Consider the following 8,083-nt stretch of genomic DNA (forward strand, 5'->3'; position numbering starts at 1 on the left):
GCTTTTCTTTTTGAATGTTTATTTATTTTTGAGACAGAGAGAGAGAGAAACAGCTCGTGCAAGCAGGGGAGGAGCCAAGAGAGGGAGAGAGAAGATCCAAAACGAGCTTTCTGCTATCAGACCAGAGAGTCCCATGTGGGGCTCGAACTCATGAGCTTTGAGATCATGACCTGGGCCAAATTCAGATGCTTAACCCACTGTGCCACCCAGGTTCCCCCCCTTTTTTTTCCTAGAAACTGCTTCTAACTTACACTCCCTCCCCCATTTAACAATGACCCAGGAAAGAGGGCTTGTCTCACTGCTTGGATTTCCAAGAACCCCCCGGGACCAATCATCTGTTTCTGGCAGAGATTCCCATTAATTTTTGGATAACTGAGGCTTAAAATCTTAAGGCCATCCCTAATTCCTCTCTTTCCCATTCCCCTGTTCTGGCTGCTCACCAAATGTCATTGGGTCTTCCTCCTGTGGTCCCGGGTTCATTCTATCCCACTGCCTCAGGCCTTATTAACACCTTCCTGGCTACACTAGACTCATGACAAGCATTTCCTAAGTGGTCTCTCAGGTCCAGGTCTGCCCCTTTCTCCCGTGCATCCATTCTGCCGGGTGTCTTGAGGGTAAATGTTCTCACACCACCCTTGTCATCTCACTCCCTGGCTCAGAGCAGCCCGGGATCACTCTGATTACTCTCCAGGCTGTGCAATGTCAAGGCAAGGGTACCACAAGCTGCTGCAGATCCTAGCTCCAGCATTCGTAGCTGCGTGACCTTCAGGAGACATCCAGCTTTTCTGAGCCCCGAGGTTCTTGCTGGTAAATAGATAAGCACTTTACATGCATGAACGCCTTTGAGCCTCACAACAACGCCGTGAGGTAGGTACTGTGCTTAACCCACTTTATAGATAGGGAAACTGAGGCACAGAGAACTTCAGTCATTTGCTTATGTTCATGCAGCTCGTTAAGTGATAGAGCCAAGTTATGAACCCAGACAAGCTGCTTCAGAGATCCTGTTCTTAAGCACTGTCCTATCCTTGGGAGAAGTGACTGGCATGGGCTATGCGGTGCTGAGAGCCCTCTGGCTGATGCTAACCAAACCTTAGCTTTAATTTTTGCTTCACAGTGCAATTTAGGGAGGACTTTGGCAGTGGATTGGGCAGGGAGCCTGATCACTTTAGGGTCCTCCTAAGCCTACCCTAATAGAGGCCTCTGTTTTGGGTAGGTGCCAATAGACATAGGAGGTTCCCTTCTGACTTTCATCCCAGACCTGGACAGTAACTACTGCTCTAGAACACCCCATTCTCCCAAACCTGTGGGGTTCTCCACTTCCCTAGCATTTCTTTCCTGAGTACCTGTCAATAAATCCCTCCTCCAGGGCCCCCAGCTACATGGGTTCATCTTTCTTGGCCTCTCTGCTGCTCACTTGAGGGGTGGGTTCCCAAGTTACCCTCTTTTCTCCCTAGCCTCCTTTCCAAACAAGTTTTGGGTACTACCAACACCAAATAGGGGTACAGAGAGAAGAAAATGGGGCGCAAGGGGAGGCGGTCATTCACTCACACATTCGTTGACCCACTTACAAATATTTCTCCTCGTCCCTCTCAGAGCCTAGCATGATAGTTAGCGCTGTGGCAAGAGGTTAGGAGGGGACCTCAGAAGCTCAATAAGCGTGAGTTAAATAAGTGAATTAATTAATATGATTGAAAAGAAGTGCTGGGCCCTGACTTCAAGCAGCTTATAGCGTAGTAGGGCAGGCACACCCACTCACTGTCATACATACACTTCAGATAAAAGGGGGACCAGACACACCTGAGGGCCCTGGACCTCATGGAGACCCAGGGGCATGCAGGCCTGGCTCTAGTCCTCACCAGCTAAGGGCCAGTCACCCACCTGCTTCTTTTGTCCTACTACCATCTCTCCGAGCCAGTCTGACCAACCCAAAAAGTGGAGGCTGCAAGTGGGAGTGGAGCTGGTGCGGGGAGGATGTCAGGCATATCCAGATAGTCCACTCCCTTGATACTTTCTGCCAGAGCAGGGACCTTTAGGTCCTGAAACCAGTGTCCTCCCCCCTCGTTGTTTCCTGTCCTCCACCCCCACTCCTATCTCACAGCAGGAGTTGGAGCCGGCTGCTCAAGGGCTGAAATCCAAACCAGCCATTGTGTCCCACCTTTGGGTGGTGTGTGACGATATGTGTGTGTGTGTGTGTGTGTGTGTGTGTGTGTGTGTGTTGGCAGGGCCCACTGTGTGCCTCAGGGGCTGGAATGCTATGTCTCAGGCTCTGGGATGCCATGCTTGGGGTACCAGGAGATACCAGCTCACAAAAAGGGAAGAAGCTGGGCAAGGTAGATACTGACTCTGTGCTCTGGTGTTACTTGAGAAATGGCAGAGGGGAGATACTTTGCCTGCTGGTGAACCCAGTATGCAGTCATGTAGCCGGTGTCCAAAATGTCAACAGAGGGAACATGTAGGGGTGCCTGGGTGGCTCAGTTTGTTAAGCACCTGACTTCGGCTCAGGTCATGATCTTGTGGTTCGTGACTTTGAGCCCCGCATCGGGCTCTCTACTGTCAGTGCAAAGCCAGATTCTGATGTTCCATCTCCCTCTCTCTCTCTGTCCCTCCCCCGCCTCGCAATGCTCTCTCTCTCTCTCTCTCAAAAATAAATAAACATTAAAAAAAATTTTTTTAAATATCAAGAGAGGGAACATGTCTATTTGGAACCACCAGAGTGTGCTGACCATGAGCATAGGCCTGCAGAGGCAAGAGGTTCACCTATATCCAGAACTATGGTGTAAAGTATAACAGTACCAATTGTTCACACACACACACACACACACACACACACACACACACACGTAAAGCCCTTGCTACCCTGGAACCACCCGATGCCCATGATGGAGTGAAAGAGGCATCAATAGCCCAGGCAGGTCATGCTCCAGCTGCTCCAGCAGCTGCTAAAAGAGGTTTATTTGAGGCTTCTAGAACCTGAGCCTCTTCTCTTAACCTTTCACGTATAAAGAGTTGCTTAATCTATGGGATAGCACATTCATTCAAGGCCAAGTTTCCAACGTTTATTTATTTTTGGGACAGAGAGAGACAGAGCATGAACGGGGGAGGGGCAGAGAGAGAGGGAGACACAGAATCGGAAACAGGCTCCAGGCTCCGAGCCATCAGCCCAGAGCCTGACGCGGGGCTCGAACTCACGGACCGCGAGATCGTGACCTGGCTGAAGTCGGACACTTAACCGACTGCGCCACCCAGGCGCCCCAAGGCCAAGTTTCGGGTTCAACAAAGAGACCAGGGGGCTGCAGAACTATCCAGCCCCTATTGGGTCAGAGTGAAGCAGGGCCTGGTGAATGGGTCCCAGTACCATCCAGAAGACCGAGATAAACCGTTTCTTCTGTACTTTCTGAGCTTCCCCAGGACTCAAAATTGAAGTGTGAGAGGGGAGGCACAGGATTTTATCTCAGGGTACCCAAAGTCTGAAGGGAGAGTCCCAAAATCTGCCCCCGGGAATCCCTGCCTTAGAGTTGGGAGAGGTAAGACTCCACCAGAAACCAGAAAACAAGACTTGGTGTCATGTAAAATTTATGGAATATATATTTTAAGTAGCTTTTTTTTTTTACCTTGAAATATGTTCCGTTATGGTAAAATATCCATAATATAACATTTACCATTTGAATAGTTTTTAAGTGCACAGTTCAGTGGCATTGGAACTGATTGCCAACATTCAGGCTACTGGGCAACCAGCTTGACTATCCAGCTCCAGAATTTTTTTATCTTTCCAAACTGAAACCCTGTACTCATTAAACACTAACTCCCTATCCCCCCTTCTCCACCACTTGGTAACCACGGTTCTATTTTCTGTCTCTAAGAATTTGACTACTCTAGATGCTACCTCATGTAAGGGGAATCCTACAGTCATTGTCCTTTTCTGATTGGCTTATTGCCCTTAGCATAATGTCCTCCAGATTCATCTATGTTGTAGCATGTGTCAGAATTTGCTTCCTTTTTAAGGCTGGAAAAATATCCCTTGTATGTATAGACCACATTTTGTTTATCCATTTATCCATTGATGGACATTTTGGCTGTGGTAATAATGCTGATCTGAATAGCATTATTACATATATGGGTGTAGAAATATTTCTTTGGGGGGCGCCTGGGTGGCGCAGTTGGTTAAGTGTCCGACTTCAGCCTGGTCACGATCTCGCGGTCCGTGAGTTCGAGCCCCGCGTCAGGCTCTGGGCTGATGGCTCAGAGCCTGGAGCCTGTTTCCAATTCTGTGTCTCCCTCTCTCTCTGCCCCTCCCCCGTTCATGCTCTGTCTCTCTCTGTCCCCCAAAAAATAAATAAACGTTGAAAAAAAAAAAAAAGAAATATTTCTTTGGATTTCTGCCTTCCATAAGTATTTTCCAAGAGTTAAGTGGCTCTAAGAATAGTAAAGGCTTCAAGATCCCACCAAGTTTCAAGGTCTTTAAAATGATATTTCTGGGGTGCCTGGGTGGCTCAGTCGGTTAAGTGTCCGACTTCGGCTCAGGTCATGATCTCGCAGTTTGTGAGTTCAAGCCCCACATTGGGCTTTGTGCTGTCAGCTCAGAGCCTGGAACCTGCTTTGGATTCTGTGTCTCCCTCTCTCTCTCTGCCCCTCCCCTGCTCATGCTCTGTCTCTCTCTGCCTCAAAAATAAATAAAAACATTTAAAAAAATAAAATGATATTTCTTAGGTTCCCATCAAACTCAATACCCTAAGTTAGGAAAAGACAATTACCTATAATAAAAGCTTATCCACCTGGGTGGCAGTGGTAGATTTCTATGAATATAAGAATTAGGAAATGTGGATAACTTTTTAAAAGTTTATTTATTTTGAGAGAGAGTGTGTGTAGGAAGGGCAGAGAGAGGGGGAGAGAGAATCCCCAGCAGTTTTTGCACTGGTGGCACAGAGCCCAATGCAGGGCTCGAACCCACGAACGGCGAGTTCGTGACCAGTGAGATCATGATGTCAGTTGAAACCAAGAATCAGACACTTAACCAACTGTACCACCCAAGTGCCCCAGGAAATGTGTACAGCTTAAATCTAGGGAAGCACACTAAGTTATCACCTCTTGAAGTTTTGAAATCATTCTCAAAAAAACCACGTAAATAGGGTTCAGCATGTCCAATCAGGGTCATAAATAAGAATATAGATTTCAAAATGTTAGTAGACAACGTAAATTGCAACCAAAAAAGTTGCATATGCCCTATAGCCCTTCTAGCTATCATGATGAACAGTTCAAAAGACTCTGGGGCTGAGCCCTGGCCAATTTCAAGTCTTTCCCCAACAGTTTCCTCCAACACCTGGAGCTCAAATTGCTGTTCTTGTCCAAGATGGCACTTCTAGTCCAAGGCCCTCTGCACCTACGTAGTCTGTCAGGCCAACCCTGGACTCCACATTGACGCATCCCTTCCAGCTGGGAGATTAGGTCTACATAAGTGAAATCAGGAGAAAGAATCATCTTGGATCTAGGTGGATTGTGTGTTAGGAAATACTCAATGATGCTCGTACAGATGGGCCCTGCAGCCCCCCAGTCCTGTGGACACCAAGGCACAACCATATGAAAACTGCCATCGGAACATAGTGAACCTGACTCTTCTGTAAATTGCATCTAGTTCGTAAAACCCTGAAAGCCTAGAAGGGGTCTTTAATCTTCACCCCCTTCCTCGCGGGTCTCTTAAGTGATGGTGAACAATGATGTAATTGTGGCTTAATGAGTATAGAGGTGTACACATGTGCATTTTTATATCCACAGAGTGGGGAGTGATGAGGTAAAACAGTGTCATAGTAAAAAGAACTTAATCTCACATATCCTAGAAGCTTGAAACTGTGGAGGACTGTGGCTCCCCTTCTTTTCAAAGGTATGTTCACATTTATTGATCATTTTCCTGTTTACAAAATATAAACTTGGGTTACTTTTCAAATTTATATATCGTAAGTTTGTTTACCTGAGAGTTCATGGGCTTCCCTCCCGATGTAGATCCGAACGCAATTTTTGGAAAGGTAGAGCAGGGATCTGAAGGTTGTACCTATTTAGAAAAGAAAACCAGCTTCCTCTGTTCTTCCTTTCAGACAAATTTCTTTTAGGAAATTTTCTTTTAGGAAAATGGTAAAAGTCATATTTCAAAAAAACCTGAGTTTGTGCTCTTGCAAAGCAATGAATGTCACATTTTGAAAGTACTGTATGGGCAATTTAAGGGAAACCATGTGGAGATGTATAATGATTGGGAGTCTTTATTTTAAGCTCCGCAAGAACCAATATGATTGATTCATTTAGTGTAATCTTATTAAGTTACCAATAATAAAAATTTGTATGGGGGGCGCCTGGGTGGCTCAGTCGGTTAAGCGGCCGACTTCGGCCCAGGTCATGATCTCGCGGTCCGGGAGTTCAAGCCCTGCGTCGGGCTCTGTGCTGACAGCTCAGAGCCTGGAGCCTGTTTCAGATTCTGTGTCTCCCTCTCTCTGGCCCTCCCCCATTCATGCTTTGTCTCTCTCTGTCTCAAAAATAAATAAACGCTAAAAAAAAAAAATTTTTTTTTAAATAAAAAAAAGTTGTATGGGACTGAAAACCATGGACAGGATGGCGAATAAAGATGACTGACCCTGGGAGTCTCTGCCAAGGTTTTATTTGTGTGTGTTGGTGGAGAACTGAGGGCTTGAGGCCAGCTCCATTAAGGGACAGACCCAGCTCCCACCCGTAGGCCCAGGGAAATGGGATACCTCTCCGTTCTGAATTGTTGATGAGCTGTGGAGGGGAGAAGGACAAGAGAGCAGATGGAATTCCTGGACAATTGTTCCAGCTGTCACCAGAGAGGACAGGCAGGAGGGAGCACTGGATAATTTACAGAGGAACAGATGCTAAGGCTTCTCCGGAACCATCTGGCCAAGAGGGGCCTGGGCTTGGGGTGTATGTTGTCTTTAGATCTGAGTAAACTTCAGCCTCCAGCCCACCCCATTCCTTCTACCTGAACTGTGGCTTTCCCAAGAGGGCTCTGCTCCCAGAGTACAAACCTCCAGAGTTCCATCTGGCTCTCATCCTCCTCCCTCCTTTGCTGAGCCTGGCTTTTGTCTTTCCTACCATTCATGATAGGGCCAAGTCTGGCCCTGGAGGCCTGTAACTTCCAACTATGCATTTCCCCATTTTGTAGTATTTTCAGCCCCTCCTCCCCACCAAGATATCCCCAAATCCCTCTATCATTCATCTCCATACCATTCATTCATTCATTCATTCATTCAGTAAATGTTTATTAAGCACCTACTCTGCCTTGCCATTGTTTCAGACACTGAGGATGAAGCGATGAATGAGAAAAAGTTCTAGATCTCTGGAGTTTGCATTATAGCAGGAGATGGTCAATAAACAAATATCAGATAATGAGTGCTGTGAAAAGAAATATTAAAGCAGGGTAAGGGTGAGTGACTGGGGATGCTGTTTTAGGTAGAGTGGCCAGGGAAAGCTTCTCTAAGGCACTAACATTTGAACAGAGATACTAATGGGAGTAATATCTAGAGGAAGAACATTCCAGGCACAGGGAACAGCAAACCTAAAAAGCCCTGAGTATGCTTAGTGCATTGGAGGACGCCACGCTATTTATTCATTAAGCATTTACTGTGTGCCAGGCACCTGCTAGGGAATATGAACATACAATCAGACACAGTTTTTGCCCTGAAGGAGCAGCAGCTTAGTGAGGGATGCACCTTTTAAATAATTATGGCATATGGTAGCTGCAATGAAGTTATGCGCAAGTGGCTAGAGATGCCCAGCCAAAGGAGCACCAAATCCAGTCTTGGGGCCTGGGGAAGGCTTTCTAGAGGTGGTGACAATTTGAGTTGAGGGCTGAAGGAGTCACAAGAACTGATTATAAACGGGAAGGAGAGGGCTTGGACATTTTGAGGGCTTAATGGCCTGAAAACACAGGACAATTGGGAACCTGAAGTCTCTGGGAGAGGTGGGAAATTAGTCGGGTGAAAGTGGAAGAGGGTGGGTCACACGGACCTCTGCGTGGCAAACTGAGAAGCTGCTTTCATTCTTTGGATGATGGGGAACCAGTGCTAACACTCTTCCACCATAT

This window comes from Leopardus geoffroyi, chromosome B2 (assembly GCF_018350155.1).
Source record: "Leopardus geoffroyi isolate Oge1 chromosome B2, O.geoffroyi_Oge1_pat1.0, whole genome shotgun sequence".
Classification (NCBI taxonomy): domain Eukaryota; kingdom Metazoa; phylum Chordata; class Mammalia; order Carnivora; family Felidae; genus Leopardus; species Leopardus geoffroyi.